This window comes from Pimephales promelas (genome assembly GCF_988280905.1).
Source record: "Pimephales promelas chromosome 3 unlocalized genomic scaffold, fPimPro1.hap1.1 SUPER_3_unloc_1, whole genome shotgun sequence".
Lineage (NCBI taxonomy): Eukaryota > Metazoa > Chordata > Actinopteri > Cypriniformes > Leuciscidae > Pimephales > Pimephales promelas.
The window spans coordinates 293,790-303,825 of NW_028297295.1; the positions used below are offsets into that span (position 1 = coordinate 293,790).

A 10,036-nucleotide genomic window follows, 5' to 3' on the forward strand; every position below is an offset into this window, starting at 1 on the left:
TTTTTTTTTTTTTTAAACAATAAAGCTTACAGCACCTGGTATTCCCAGGCGGTCTCCCATCCAAGTACTAACCAGGCCCGACCCTGCTTAGCTTCCGAGATCAGACGAGTTCGGGCGTTCTCAAGGTGGTATGGCCGTAAGCAAAATCTGCTGCCAAAATTGGGCTTTTTGAATGGTTAGAACATTAGGGTAGTAAACCATATAAAGCTTACTAGGTCTCCCATCCAACAATAAAGCTTACAGCACCTGGTATTCCCAGGCGGTCTCCCATCCAAGTACTAACCAGGCCCGACCCTGCTTAGCTTCCGAGATCAGACGAGTTCGGGCGTTCTCAAGGTGGTATGGCCGTAAGCCAAATCTGCTGCCAAAATTGGGCTATTTGAATGGTTAGAACATTAGGGTAGTAAACCATATAAAGCTTACTAGGTCTCCCATCCAACAATAAAGCTTACAGCACCTGGTATTCCCAGGCGGTCTCCCATCCAAGTACTAACCAGGCCCGACCCTGCTTAGCTTCCGAGATCAGACGAGTTCGGGCGTTCTCAAGGTGGTATGGCCGTAAGCGAAATCTGCTGCCAAAATTGGGCTATTTGAAGAAAAAAAAAAGAGACTCTTTCAGGCTTTCTGAAGAAACTCAGAGACGATTTCAGGCATTTTGAGGGGGAAAAAAGACAATTTAGGATTTTTGAACCATTTCATTGACTCTTTTTTTTTTTTTTTTTTTAAACAATAAAGCTTACAGCACCTGGTATTCCCAGGCGGTCTCCCATCCAAGTACTAACCAGGCCCGACCCTGCTTAGCTTCCGAGATCAGACGAGTTCGGGCGTTCTCAAGGTGGTATGGCCGTAAGCAAAATCTGCTGCCAAAATTGGGCTATTTGAATGGTTAGAACATTAGGGTAGTAAACCATATAAAGCTTACTAGGTCTCCCATCCAACAATAAAGCTTACAGCACCTGGTATTCCCAGGCGGTCTCCCATCCAAGTACTAACCAGGCCCGACCCTGCTTAGCTTCCGAGATCAGACGAGTTCGGGCGTTCTCAAGGTGGTATGGCCGTAAGCAAAATCTGCTGCCAAAATTGGGCTATTTGAATGGTTAGAACATTAGGGTAGTAAACCATATAAAGCTTACTAGGTCTCCCATCCAACAATAAAGCTTACAGCACCTGGTATTCCCAGGCGGTCTCCCATCCAAGTACTAACCAGGCCCGACCCTGCTTAGCTTCCGAGATCAGACGAGTTCGGGCGTTCTCAAGGTGGTATGGCCGTAAGCAAAATCTGCTGCCAAAATTGGGCTATTTGAATGGTTAGAACATTAGGGTAGTAAACCATATAAAGCTTACTAGGTCTCCCATCCAACAATAAAGCTTACAGCACCTGGTATTCCCAGGCGGTCTCCCATCCAAGTACTAACCAGGCCCGACCCTGCTTAGCTTCCGAGATCAGACGAGTTCGGGCGTTCTCAAGGTGGTATGGCCGTAAGCAAAATCTGCTGCCAAAATTGGGCTATTTGAATGGTTAGAACATTAGGGTAGTAAACCATATAAAGCTTACCAGGTCTCCCATCCAACAATAAAGCTTACAGCACCTGGTATTCCCAGGCGGTCTCCCATCCAAGTACTAACCAGGCCCGACCCTGCTTAGCTTCCGAGATCAGACGAGTTCGGGCGTTCTCAAGGTGGTATGGCCGTAAGCGAAATCTGCTGCCAAAATTGGGCTATTTGAATGGTTAGAACATTAGGGTAGTAAACCATATAAAGCTTACTAGGTCTCCCATCCAACAATAAAGCTTACAGCACCTGGTATTCCCAGGCGGTCTCCCATCCAAGTACTAACCAGGCCCGACCCTGCTTAGCTTCCGAGATCAGACGAGTTCGGGCGTTCTCAAGGTGGTATGGCCGTAAGCAAAATCTGCTGCCAAAATTGGGCTTTTTGAATGGTTAGAACATTAGGGTAGTAAACCATATAAAGCTTACTAGGTCTCCCATCCAACAATAAAGCTTACAGCACCTGGTATTCCCAGGCGGTCTCCCATCCAAGTACTAACCAGGCCCGACCCTGCTTAGCTTCCGAGATCAGACGAGTTCGGGCGTTCTCAAGGTGGTATGGCCGTAAGCCAAATCTGCTGCCAAAATTGGGCTATTTGAATGGTTAGAACATTAGGGTAGTAAACCATATAAAGCTTACTAGGTCTCCCATCCAACAATAAAGCTTACAGCACCTGGTATTCCCAGGCGGTCTCCCATCCAAGTACTAACCAGGCCCGACCCTGCTTAGCTTCCGAGATCAGACGAGTTCGGGCGTTCTCAAGGTGGTATGGCCGTAAGCGAAATCTGCTGCCAAAATTGGGCTATTTGAAGAAAAAAAAAAGAGACTCTTTCAGGCTTTCTGAAGAAACTCAGAGACGATTTCAGGCATTTTGAGGGGGAAAAAAGACAATTTAGGATTTTTGAACCATTTCATTGACTCTTTTTTTTTTTTTTTTTTTAAACAATAAAGCTTACAGCACCTGGTATTCCCAGGCGGTCTCCCATCCAAGTACTAACCAGGCCCGACCCTGCTTAGCTTCCGAGATCAGACGAGTTCGGGCGTTCTCAAGGTGGTATGGCCGTAAGCAAAATCTGCTGCCAAAATTGGGCTATTTGAATGGTTAGAACATTAGGGTAGTAAACCATATAAAGCTTACTAGGTCTCCCATCCAACAATAAAGCTTACAGCACCTGGTATTCCCAGGCGGTCTCCCATCCAAGTACTAACCAGGCCCGACCCTGCTTAGCTTCCGAGATCAGACGAGTTCGGGCGTTCTCAAGGTGGTATGGCCGTAAGCAAAATCTGCTGCCAAAATTGGGCTATTTGAATGGTTAGAACATTAGGGTAGTAAACCATATAAAGCTTACTAGGTCTCCCATCCAACAATAAAGCTTACAGCACCTGGTATTCCCAGGCGGTCTCCCATCCAAGTACTAACCAGGCCCGACCCTGCTTAGCTTCCGAGATCAGACGAGTTCGGGCGTTCTCAAGGTGGTATGGCCGTAAGCAAAATCTGCTGCCAAAATTGGGCTATTTGAATGGTTAGAACATTAGGGTAGTAAACCATATAAAGCTTACTAGGTCTCCCATCCAACAATAAAGCTTACAGCACCTGGTATTCCCAGGCGGTCTCCCATCCAAGTACTAACCAGGCCCGACCCTGCTTAGCTTCCGAGATCAGACGAGTTCGGGCGTTCTCAAGGTGGTATGGCCGTAAGCAAAATCTGCTGCCAAAATTGGGCTATTTGAATGGTTAGAACATTAGGGTAGTAAACCATATAAAGCTTACCAGGTCTCCCATCCAACAATAAAGCTTACAGCACCTGGTATTCCCAGGCGGTCTCCCATCCAAGTACTAACCAGGCCCGACCCTGCTTAGCTTCCGAGATCAGACGAGTTCGGGCGTTCTCAAGGTGGTATGGCCGTAAGCGAAATCTGCTGCCAAAATTGGGCTATTTGAATGGTTAGAACATTAGGGTAGTAAACCATATAAAGCTTACTAGGTCTCCCATCCAACAATAAAGCTTACAGCACCTGGTATTCCCAGGCGGTCTCCCATCCAAGTACTAACCAGGCCCGACCCTGCTTAGCTTCCGAGATCAGACGAGTTCGGGCGTTCTCAAGGTGGTATGGCCGTAAGCCAAATCTGCTGCCAAAATTGGGCTATTTGAATGGTTAGAACATTAGGGTAGTAAACCATATAAAGCTTACTAGGTCTCCCATCCAACAATAAAGCTTACAGCACCTGGTATTCCCAGGCGGTCTCCCATCCAAGTACTAACCAGGCCCGACCCTGCTTAGCTTCCGAGATCAGACGAGTTCGGGCGTTCTCAAGGTGGTATGGCCGTAAGCGAAATCTGCTGCCAAAATTGGGCTATTTGAAGAAAAAAAAAAGAGACTCTTTCAGGCTTTCTGAAGAAACTCAGAGACGATTTCAGGCATTTTGAGGGGGAAAAAAGACAATTTAGGATTTTTGAACCATTTCATTGACTCTTTTTTTTTTTTTTTTTTAAACAATAAAGCTTACAGCACCTGGTATTCCCAGGCGGTCTCCCATCCAAGTACTAACCAGGCCCGACCCTGCTTAGCTTCCGAGATCAGACGAGTTCGGGCGTTCTCAAGGTGGTATGGCCGTAAGCAAAATCTGCTGCCAAAATTGGGCTATTTGAATGGTTAGAACATTAGGGTAGTAAACCATATAAAGCTTACTAGGTCTCCCATCCAACAATAAAGCTTACAGCACCTGGTATTCCCAGGCGGTCTCCCATCCAAGTACTAACCAGGCCCGACCCTGCTTAGCTTCCGAGATCAGACGAGTTCGGGCGTTCTCAAGGTGGTATGGCCGTAAGCAAAATCTGCTGCCAAAATTGGGCTATTTGAATGGTTAGAACATTAGGGTAGTAAACCATATAAAGCTTACTAGGTCTCCCATCCAACAATAAAGCTTACAGCACCTGGTATTCCCAGGCGGTCTCCCATCCAAGTACTAACCAGGCCCGACCCTGCTTAGCTTCCGAGATCAGACGAGTTCGGGCGTTCTCAAGGTGGTATGGCCGTAAGCAAAATCTGCTGCCAAAATTGGGCTATTTAAATGGTTAGAACATTAGGGTAGTAAACCATATAAAGCTTACTAGGTCTCCCATCCAACAATAAAGCTTACAGCACCTGGTATTCCCAGGCGGTCTCCCATCCAAGTACTAACCAGGCCCGACCCTGCTTAGCTTCCGAGATCAGACGAGTTCGGGCGTTCTCAAGGTGGTATGGCCGTAAGCAAAATCTGCTGCCAAAATTGGGCTATTTGAATGGTTAGAACATTAGGGTAGTAAACCATATAAAGCTTACTAGGTCTCCCATCCAACAATAAAGCTTACAGCACCTGGTATTCCCAGGCGGTCTCCCATCCAAGTACTAACCAGGCCCGACCCTGCTTAGCTTCCGAGATCAGACGAGTTCGGGCGTTCTCAAGGTGGTATGGCCGTAAGCAAAATCTGCTGCCAAAATTGGGCTATTTGAATGGTTAGAACATTAGGGTAGTAAACCATATAAAGCTTACTAGGTCTCCCATCCAACAATAAAGCTTACAGCACCTGGTATTCCCAGGCGGTCTCCCATCCAAGTACTAACCAGGCCCGACCCTGCTTAGCTTCCGAGATCAGACGAGTTCGGGCGTTCTCAAGGTGGTATGGCCGTAAGCGAAATCTGCTGCCAAAATTGGGCTATTTGAAGAAAAAAAAAAGAGACTCTTTCAGGCTTTCTGAAGAAACTCAGAGACGATTTCAGGCATTTTGAGGGGGAAAAAAGACAATTTAGGATTTTTGAACAATTTCATTGACTCTTTTTTTTTTTTTTTTTTTTTTAAACAATAAAGCTTACAGCACCTGGTATTCCCAGGCGGTCTCCCATCCAAGTACTAACCAGGCCCGACCCTGCTTAGCTTCCGAGATCAGACGAGTTCGGGCGTTCTCAAGGTGGTATGGCCGTAAGCAAAATCTGCTGCCAAAATTGGGCTTTTTGAATGGTTAGAACATTAGGGTAGTAAACCATATAAAGCTTACTAGGTCTCCCATCCAACAATAAAGCTTACAGCACCTGGTATTCCCAGGCGGTCTCCCATCCAAGTACTAACCAGGCCCGACCCTGCTTAGCTTCCGAGATCAGACGAGTTCGGGCGTTCTCAAGGTGGTATGGCCGTAAGCCAAATCTGCTGCCAAAATTGGGCTATTTGAATGGTTAGAACATTAGGGTAGTAAACCATATAAAGCTTACTAGGTCTCCCATCCAACAATAAAGCTTACAGCACCTGGTATTCCCAGGCGGTCTCCCATCCAAGTACTAACCAGGCCCGACCCTGCTTAGCTTCCGAGATCAGACGAGTTCGGGCGTTCTCAAGGTGGTATGGCCGTAAGCGAAATCTGCTGCCAAAATTGGGCTATTTGAAGAAAAAAAAAAGAGACTCTTTCAGGCTTTCTGAAGAAACTCAGAGACGATTTCAGGCATTTTGAGGGGGAAAAAAGACAATTTAGGATTTTTGAACCATTTCATTGACTCTTTTTTTTTTTTTTTTTTAAACAATAAAGCTTACAGCACCTGGTATTCCCAGGCGGTCTCCCATCCAAGTACTAACCAGGCCCGACCCTGCTTAGCTTCCGAGATCAGACGAGTTCGGGCGTTCTCAAGGTGGTATGGCCGTAAGCAAAATCTGCTGCCAAAATTGGGCTATTTGAATGGTTAGAACATTAGGGTAGTAAACCATATAAAGCTTACTAGGTCTCCCATCCAACAATAAAGCTTACAGCACCTGGTATTCCCAGGCGGTCTCCCATCCAAGTACTAACCAGGCCCGACCCTGCTTAGCTTCCGAGATCAGACGAGTTCGGGCGTTCTCAAGGTGGTATGGCCGTAAGCAAAATCTGCTGCCAAAATTGGGCTATTTGAATGGTTAGAACATTAGGGTAGTAAACCATATAAAGCTTACTAGGTCTCCCATCCAACAATAAAGCTTACAGCACCTGGTATTCCCAGGCGGTCTCCCATCCAAGTACTAACCAGGCCCGACCCTGCTTAGCTTCCGAGATCAGACGAGTTCGGGCGTTCTCAAGGTGGTATGGCCGTAAGCAAAATCTGCTGCCAAAATTGGGCTATTTGAATGGTTAGAACATTAGGGTAGTAAACCATATAAAGCTTACTAGGTCTCCCATCCAACAATAAAGCTTACAGCACCTGGTATTCCCAGGCGGTCTCCCATCCAAGTACTAACCAGGCCCGACCCTGCTTAGCTTCCGAGATCAGACGAGTTCGGGCGTTCTCAAGGTGGTATGGCCGTAAGCAAAATCTGCTGCCAAAATTGGGCTATTTGAATGGTTAGAACATTAGGGTAGTAAACCATATAAAGCTTACCAGGTCTCCCATCCAACAATAAAGCTTACAGCACCTGGTATTCCCAGGCGGTCTCCCATCCAAGTACTAACCAGGCCCGACCCTGCTTAGCTTCCGAGATCAGACGAGTTCGGGCGTTCTCAAGGTGGTATGGCCGTAAGCGAAATCTGCTGCCAAAATTGGGCTATTTGAATGGTTAGAACATTAGGGTAGTAAACCATATAAAGCTTACTAGGTCTCCCATCCAACAATAAAGCTTACAGCACCTGGTATTCCCAGGCGGTCTCCCATCCAAGTACTAACCAGGCCCGACCCTGCTTAGCTTCCGAGATCAGACGAGTTCGGGCGTTCTCAAGGTGGTATGGCCGTAAGCAAAATCTGCTGCCAAAATTGGGCTTTTTGAATGGTTAGAACATTAGGGTAGTAAACCATATAAAGCTTACTAGGTCTCCCATCCAACAATAAAGCTTACAGCACCTGGTATTCCCAGGCGGTCTCCCATCCAAGTACTAACCAGGCCCGACCCTGCTTAGCTTCCGAGATCAGACGAGTTCGGGCGTTCTCAAGGTGGTATGGCCGTAAGCCAAATCTGCTGCCAAAATTGGGCTATTTGAATGGTTAGAACATTAGGGTAGTAAACCATATAAAGCTTACTAGGTCTCCCATCCAACAATAAAGCTTACAGCACCTGGTATTCCCAGGCGGTCTCCCATCCAAGTACTAACCAGGCCCGACCCTGCTTAGCTTCCGAGATCAGACGAGTTCGGGCGTTCTCAAGGTGGTATGGCCGTAAGCGAAATCTGCTGCCAAAATTGGGCTATTTGAAGAAAAAAAAAAGAGACTCTTTCAGGCTTTCTGAAGAAACTCAGAGACGATTTCAGGCATTTTGAGGGGGAAAAAAGACAATTTAGGATTTTTGAACCATTTCATTGACTCTTTTTTTTTTTTTTTTTTTAAACAATAAAGCTTACAGCACCTGGTATTCCCAGGCGGTCTCCCATCCAAGTACTAACCAGGCCCGACCCTGCTTAGCTTCCGAGATCAGACGAGTTCGGGCGTTCTCAAGGTGGTATGGCCGTAAGCAAAATCTGCTGCCAAAATTGGGCTATTTGAATGGTTAGAACATTAGGGTAGTAAACCATATAAAGCTTACTAGGTCTCCCATCCAACAATAAAGCTTACAGCACCTGGTATTCCCAGGCGGTCTCCCATCCAAGTACTAACCAGGCCCGACCCTGCTTAGCTTCCGAGATCAGACGAGTTCGGGCGTTCTCAAGGTGGTATGGCCGTAAGCAAAATCTGCTGCCAAAATTGGGCTATTTGAATGGTTAGAACATTAGGGTAGTAAACCATATAAAGCTTACTAGGTCTCCCATCCAACAATAAAGCTTACAGCACCTGGTATTCCCAGGCGGTCTCCCATCCAAGTACTAACCAGGCCCGACCCTGCTTAGCTTCCGAGATCAGACGAGTTCGGGCGTTCTCAAGGTGGTATGGCCGTAAGCAAAATCTGCTGCCAAAATTGGGCTATTTGAATGGTTAGAACATTAGGGTAGTAAACCATATAAAGCTTACTAGGTCTCCCATCCAACAATAAAGCTTACAGCACCTGGTATTCCCAGGCGGTCTCCCATCCAAGTACTAACCAGGCCCGACCCTGCTTAGCTTCCGAGATCAGACGAGTTCGGGCGTTCTCAAGGTGGTATGGCCGTAAGCAAAATCTGCTGCCAAAATTGGGCTATTTGAATGGTTAGAACATTAGGGTAGTAAACCATATAAAGCTTACCAGGTCTCCCATCCAACAATAAAGCTTACAGCACCTGGTATTCCCAGGCGGTCTCCCATCCAAGTACTAACCAGGCCCGACCCTGCTTAGCTTCCGAGATCAGACGAGTTCGGGCGTTCTCAAGGTGGTATGGCCGTAAGCGAAATCTGCTGCCAAAATTGGGCTATTTGAATGGTTAGAACATTAGGGTAGTAAACCATATAAAGCTTACTAGGTCTCCCATCCAACAATAAAGCTTACAGCACCTGGTATTCCCAGGCGGTCTCCCATCCAAGTACTAACCAGGCCCGACCCTGCTTAGCTTCCGAGATCAGACGAGTTCGGGCGTTCTCAAGGTGGTATGGCCGTAAGCCAAATCTGCTGCCAAAATTGGGCTATTTGAATGGTTAGAACATTAGGGTAGTAAACCATATAAAGCTTACTAGGTCTCCCATCCAACAATAAAGCTTACAGCACCTGGTATTCCCAGGCGGTCTCCCATCCAAGTACTAACCAGGCCCGACCCTGCTTAGCTTCCGAGATCAGACGAGTTCGGGCGTTCTCAAGGTGGTATGGCCGTAAGCGAAATCTGCTGCCAAAATTGGGCTATTTGAAGAAAAAAAAAAGAGACTCTTTCAGGCTTTCTGAAGAAACTCAGAGACGATTTCAGGCATTTTGAGGGGGAAAAAAGACAATTTAGGATTTTTGAACCATTTCATTGACTCTTTTTTTTTTTTTTTTTTTAAACAATAAAGCTTACAGCACCTGGTATTCCCAGGCGGTCTCCCATCCAAGTACTAACCAGGCCCGACCCTGCTTAGCTTCCGAGATCAGACGAGTTCGGGCGTTCTCAAGGTGGTATGGCCGTAAGCAAAATCTGCTGCCAAAATTGGGCTATTTGAATGGTTAGAACATTAGGGTAGTAAACCATATAAAGCTTACTAGGTCTCCCATCCAACAATAAAGCTTACAGCACCTGGTATTCCCAGGCGGTCTCCCATCCAAGTACTAACCAGGCCCGACCCTGCTTAGCTTCCGAGATCAGACGAGTTCGGGCGTTCTCAAGGTGGTATGGCCGTAAGCAAAATCTGCTGCCAAAATTGGGCTATTTGAATGGTTAGAACATTAGGGTAGTAAACCATATAAAGCTTACTAGGTCTCCCATCCAACAATAAAGCTTACAGCACCTGGTATTCCCAGGCGGTCTCCCATCCAAGTACTAACCAGGCCCGACCCTGCTTAGCTTCCGAGATCAGACGAGTTCGGGCGTTCTCAAGGTGGTATGGCCGTAAGCAAAATCTGCTGCCAAAATTGGGCTATTTAAATGGTTAGAACATTAGGGTAGTAAACCATATAAAGCTTAC

The 10,036-nt window shown here is 46.6% G+C and overlaps 45 non-coding genes across 45 annotated transcripts; all 45 read right to left on the reverse strand.

Moving 5' to 3' along the window:
* Positions 1 to 23: 23 nt before the first annotated feature.
* Positions 24 to 142, reverse strand: LOC148963258 (5S ribosomal RNA). The gene has a single exon (XR_016151482.1). It is a non-coding gene; the product is annotated as a 5S ribosomal RNA (ribosomal RNA).
* A 92-nt stretch (positions 143 to 234) lies between these two features.
* Positions 235 to 353, reverse strand: LOC148963259 (5S ribosomal RNA). Its single transcript, XR_016151483.1, has one exon. It is a non-coding gene; the product is annotated as a 5S ribosomal RNA (ribosomal RNA).
* Positions 354 to 445: 92 nt separating this feature from the next.
* Positions 446 to 564, reverse strand: LOC148963260 (5S ribosomal RNA). The gene has a single exon (XR_016151484.1). It is a non-coding gene; the product is annotated as a 5S ribosomal RNA (ribosomal RNA).
* A 169-nt stretch (positions 565 to 733) lies between these two features.
* Positions 734 to 852, reverse strand: LOC148963261 (5S ribosomal RNA). The gene has a single exon (XR_016151485.1). It is a non-coding gene; the product is annotated as a 5S ribosomal RNA (ribosomal RNA).
* A 92-nt stretch (positions 853 to 944) lies between these two features.
* Positions 945 to 1,063, reverse strand: LOC148963262 (5S ribosomal RNA). The gene has a single exon (XR_016151486.1). It is a non-coding gene; the product is annotated as a 5S ribosomal RNA (ribosomal RNA).
* Positions 1,064 to 1,155: 92 nt separating this feature from the next.
* Positions 1,156 to 1,274, reverse strand: LOC148963263 (5S ribosomal RNA). The gene has a single exon (XR_016151487.1). It is a non-coding gene; the product is annotated as a 5S ribosomal RNA (ribosomal RNA).
* A 92-nt stretch (positions 1,275 to 1,366) lies between these two features.
* Positions 1,367 to 1,485, reverse strand: LOC148963264 (5S ribosomal RNA). Its single transcript, XR_016151488.1, has one exon. It is a non-coding gene; the product is annotated as a 5S ribosomal RNA (ribosomal RNA).
* Positions 1,486 to 1,577: 92 nt separating this feature from the next.
* LOC148963265 (5S ribosomal RNA) lies at positions 1,578 to 1,696 on the reverse strand. The gene has a single exon (XR_016151489.1). It is a non-coding gene; the product is annotated as a 5S ribosomal RNA (ribosomal RNA).
* Positions 1,697 to 1,788: 92 nt separating this feature from the next.
* Positions 1,789 to 1,907, reverse strand: LOC148963266 (5S ribosomal RNA). The gene has a single exon (XR_016151490.1). It is a non-coding gene; the product is annotated as a 5S ribosomal RNA (ribosomal RNA).
* A 92-nt stretch (positions 1,908 to 1,999) lies between these two features.
* On the reverse strand, positions 2,000 to 2,118 carry LOC148963267 (5S ribosomal RNA). Its single transcript, XR_016151491.1, has one exon. It is a non-coding gene; the product is annotated as a 5S ribosomal RNA (ribosomal RNA).
* A 92-nt stretch (positions 2,119 to 2,210) lies between these two features.
* Positions 2,211 to 2,329, reverse strand: LOC148963268 (5S ribosomal RNA). Its single transcript, XR_016151493.1, has one exon. It is a non-coding gene; the product is annotated as a 5S ribosomal RNA (ribosomal RNA).
* Positions 2,330 to 2,498: 169 nt separating this feature from the next.
* Positions 2,499 to 2,617, reverse strand: LOC148963269 (5S ribosomal RNA). Its single transcript, XR_016151494.1, has one exon. It is a non-coding gene; the product is annotated as a 5S ribosomal RNA (ribosomal RNA).
* A 92-nt stretch (positions 2,618 to 2,709) lies between these two features.
* Positions 2,710 to 2,828, reverse strand: LOC148963270 (5S ribosomal RNA). Its single transcript, XR_016151495.1, has one exon. It is a non-coding gene; the product is annotated as a 5S ribosomal RNA (ribosomal RNA).
* Positions 2,829 to 2,920: 92 nt separating this feature from the next.
* LOC148963271 (5S ribosomal RNA) lies at positions 2,921 to 3,039 on the reverse strand. The gene has a single exon (XR_016151496.1). It is a non-coding gene; the product is annotated as a 5S ribosomal RNA (ribosomal RNA).
* Positions 3,040 to 3,131: 92 nt separating this feature from the next.
* Positions 3,132 to 3,250, reverse strand: LOC148963272 (5S ribosomal RNA). The gene has a single exon (XR_016151497.1). It is a non-coding gene; the product is annotated as a 5S ribosomal RNA (ribosomal RNA).
* A 92-nt stretch (positions 3,251 to 3,342) lies between these two features.
* Positions 3,343 to 3,461, reverse strand: LOC148963273 (5S ribosomal RNA). Its single transcript, XR_016151498.1, has one exon. It is a non-coding gene; the product is annotated as a 5S ribosomal RNA (ribosomal RNA).
* Positions 3,462 to 3,553: 92 nt separating this feature from the next.
* LOC148963274 (5S ribosomal RNA) lies at positions 3,554 to 3,672 on the reverse strand. The gene has a single exon (XR_016151499.1). It is a non-coding gene; the product is annotated as a 5S ribosomal RNA (ribosomal RNA).
* Positions 3,673 to 3,764: 92 nt separating this feature from the next.
* LOC148963275 (5S ribosomal RNA) lies at positions 3,765 to 3,883 on the reverse strand. Its single transcript, XR_016151500.1, has one exon. It is a non-coding gene; the product is annotated as a 5S ribosomal RNA (ribosomal RNA).
* Positions 3,884 to 4,051: 168 nt separating this feature from the next.
* LOC148963276 (5S ribosomal RNA) lies at positions 4,052 to 4,170 on the reverse strand. The gene has a single exon (XR_016151501.1). It is a non-coding gene; the product is annotated as a 5S ribosomal RNA (ribosomal RNA).
* Positions 4,171 to 4,262: 92 nt separating this feature from the next.
* LOC148963277 (5S ribosomal RNA) lies at positions 4,263 to 4,381 on the reverse strand. The gene has a single exon (XR_016151502.1). It is a non-coding gene; the product is annotated as a 5S ribosomal RNA (ribosomal RNA).
* A 92-nt stretch (positions 4,382 to 4,473) lies between these two features.
* Positions 4,474 to 4,592, reverse strand: LOC148963278 (5S ribosomal RNA). Its single transcript, XR_016151504.1, has one exon. It is a non-coding gene; the product is annotated as a 5S ribosomal RNA (ribosomal RNA).
* A 92-nt stretch (positions 4,593 to 4,684) lies between these two features.
* On the reverse strand, positions 4,685 to 4,803 carry LOC148963279 (5S ribosomal RNA). Its single transcript, XR_016151505.1, has one exon. It is a non-coding gene; the product is annotated as a 5S ribosomal RNA (ribosomal RNA).
* A 92-nt stretch (positions 4,804 to 4,895) lies between these two features.
* Positions 4,896 to 5,014, reverse strand: LOC148963280 (5S ribosomal RNA). Its single transcript, XR_016151506.1, has one exon. It is a non-coding gene; the product is annotated as a 5S ribosomal RNA (ribosomal RNA).
* Positions 5,015 to 5,106: 92 nt separating this feature from the next.
* Positions 5,107 to 5,225, reverse strand: LOC148963281 (5S ribosomal RNA). Its single transcript, XR_016151507.1, has one exon. It is a non-coding gene; the product is annotated as a 5S ribosomal RNA (ribosomal RNA).
* A 172-nt stretch (positions 5,226 to 5,397) lies between these two features.
* Positions 5,398 to 5,516, reverse strand: LOC148963282 (5S ribosomal RNA). The gene has a single exon (XR_016151508.1). It is a non-coding gene; the product is annotated as a 5S ribosomal RNA (ribosomal RNA).
* Positions 5,517 to 5,608: 92 nt separating this feature from the next.
* Positions 5,609 to 5,727, reverse strand: LOC148963283 (5S ribosomal RNA). The gene has a single exon (XR_016151509.1). It is a non-coding gene; the product is annotated as a 5S ribosomal RNA (ribosomal RNA).
* A 92-nt stretch (positions 5,728 to 5,819) lies between these two features.
* On the reverse strand, positions 5,820 to 5,938 carry LOC148963284 (5S ribosomal RNA). Its single transcript, XR_016151510.1, has one exon. It is a non-coding gene; the product is annotated as a 5S ribosomal RNA (ribosomal RNA).
* Positions 5,939 to 6,106: 168 nt separating this feature from the next.
* On the reverse strand, positions 6,107 to 6,225 carry LOC148963285 (5S ribosomal RNA). Its single transcript, XR_016151511.1, has one exon. It is a non-coding gene; the product is annotated as a 5S ribosomal RNA (ribosomal RNA).
* A 92-nt stretch (positions 6,226 to 6,317) lies between these two features.
* On the reverse strand, positions 6,318 to 6,436 carry LOC148963286 (5S ribosomal RNA). Its single transcript, XR_016151512.1, has one exon. It is a non-coding gene; the product is annotated as a 5S ribosomal RNA (ribosomal RNA).
* Positions 6,437 to 6,528: 92 nt separating this feature from the next.
* Positions 6,529 to 6,647, reverse strand: LOC148963287 (5S ribosomal RNA). The gene has a single exon (XR_016151513.1). It is a non-coding gene; the product is annotated as a 5S ribosomal RNA (ribosomal RNA).
* A 92-nt stretch (positions 6,648 to 6,739) lies between these two features.
* On the reverse strand, positions 6,740 to 6,858 carry LOC148963288 (5S ribosomal RNA). Its single transcript, XR_016151515.1, has one exon. It is a non-coding gene; the product is annotated as a 5S ribosomal RNA (ribosomal RNA).
* A 92-nt stretch (positions 6,859 to 6,950) lies between these two features.
* LOC148963289 (5S ribosomal RNA) lies at positions 6,951 to 7,069 on the reverse strand. Its single transcript, XR_016151516.1, has one exon. It is a non-coding gene; the product is annotated as a 5S ribosomal RNA (ribosomal RNA).
* Positions 7,070 to 7,161: 92 nt separating this feature from the next.
* Positions 7,162 to 7,280, reverse strand: LOC148963290 (5S ribosomal RNA). Its single transcript, XR_016151517.1, has one exon. It is a non-coding gene; the product is annotated as a 5S ribosomal RNA (ribosomal RNA).
* A 92-nt stretch (positions 7,281 to 7,372) lies between these two features.
* Positions 7,373 to 7,491, reverse strand: LOC148963291 (5S ribosomal RNA). Its single transcript, XR_016151518.1, has one exon. It is a non-coding gene; the product is annotated as a 5S ribosomal RNA (ribosomal RNA).
* A 92-nt stretch (positions 7,492 to 7,583) lies between these two features.
* On the reverse strand, positions 7,584 to 7,702 carry LOC148963292 (5S ribosomal RNA). Its single transcript, XR_016151519.1, has one exon. It is a non-coding gene; the product is annotated as a 5S ribosomal RNA (ribosomal RNA).
* Positions 7,703 to 7,871: 169 nt separating this feature from the next.
* Positions 7,872 to 7,990, reverse strand: LOC148963293 (5S ribosomal RNA). The gene has a single exon (XR_016151521.1). It is a non-coding gene; the product is annotated as a 5S ribosomal RNA (ribosomal RNA).
* A 92-nt stretch (positions 7,991 to 8,082) lies between these two features.
* On the reverse strand, positions 8,083 to 8,201 carry LOC148963294 (5S ribosomal RNA). Its single transcript, XR_016151522.1, has one exon. It is a non-coding gene; the product is annotated as a 5S ribosomal RNA (ribosomal RNA).
* A 92-nt stretch (positions 8,202 to 8,293) lies between these two features.
* LOC148963295 (5S ribosomal RNA) lies at positions 8,294 to 8,412 on the reverse strand. The gene has a single exon (XR_016151523.1). It is a non-coding gene; the product is annotated as a 5S ribosomal RNA (ribosomal RNA).
* Positions 8,413 to 8,504: 92 nt separating this feature from the next.
* LOC148963296 (5S ribosomal RNA) lies at positions 8,505 to 8,623 on the reverse strand. Its single transcript, XR_016151524.1, has one exon. It is a non-coding gene; the product is annotated as a 5S ribosomal RNA (ribosomal RNA).
* A 92-nt stretch (positions 8,624 to 8,715) lies between these two features.
* On the reverse strand, positions 8,716 to 8,834 carry LOC148963297 (5S ribosomal RNA). The gene has a single exon (XR_016151525.1). It is a non-coding gene; the product is annotated as a 5S ribosomal RNA (ribosomal RNA).
* A 92-nt stretch (positions 8,835 to 8,926) lies between these two features.
* On the reverse strand, positions 8,927 to 9,045 carry LOC148963298 (5S ribosomal RNA). Its single transcript, XR_016151527.1, has one exon. It is a non-coding gene; the product is annotated as a 5S ribosomal RNA (ribosomal RNA).
* A 92-nt stretch (positions 9,046 to 9,137) lies between these two features.
* Positions 9,138 to 9,256, reverse strand: LOC148963299 (5S ribosomal RNA). The gene has a single exon (XR_016151528.1). It is a non-coding gene; the product is annotated as a 5S ribosomal RNA (ribosomal RNA).
* A 169-nt stretch (positions 9,257 to 9,425) lies between these two features.
* Positions 9,426 to 9,544, reverse strand: LOC148963300 (5S ribosomal RNA). Its single transcript, XR_016151529.1, has one exon. It is a non-coding gene; the product is annotated as a 5S ribosomal RNA (ribosomal RNA).
* Positions 9,545 to 9,636: 92 nt separating this feature from the next.
* Positions 9,637 to 9,755, reverse strand: LOC148963301 (5S ribosomal RNA). Its single transcript, XR_016151530.1, has one exon. It is a non-coding gene; the product is annotated as a 5S ribosomal RNA (ribosomal RNA).
* Positions 9,756 to 9,847: 92 nt separating this feature from the next.
* LOC148963302 (5S ribosomal RNA) lies at positions 9,848 to 9,966 on the reverse strand. The gene has a single exon (XR_016151531.1). It is a non-coding gene; the product is annotated as a 5S ribosomal RNA (ribosomal RNA).
* Between the last annotated feature and the right edge of the window lie 70 nt (positions 9,967 to 10,036).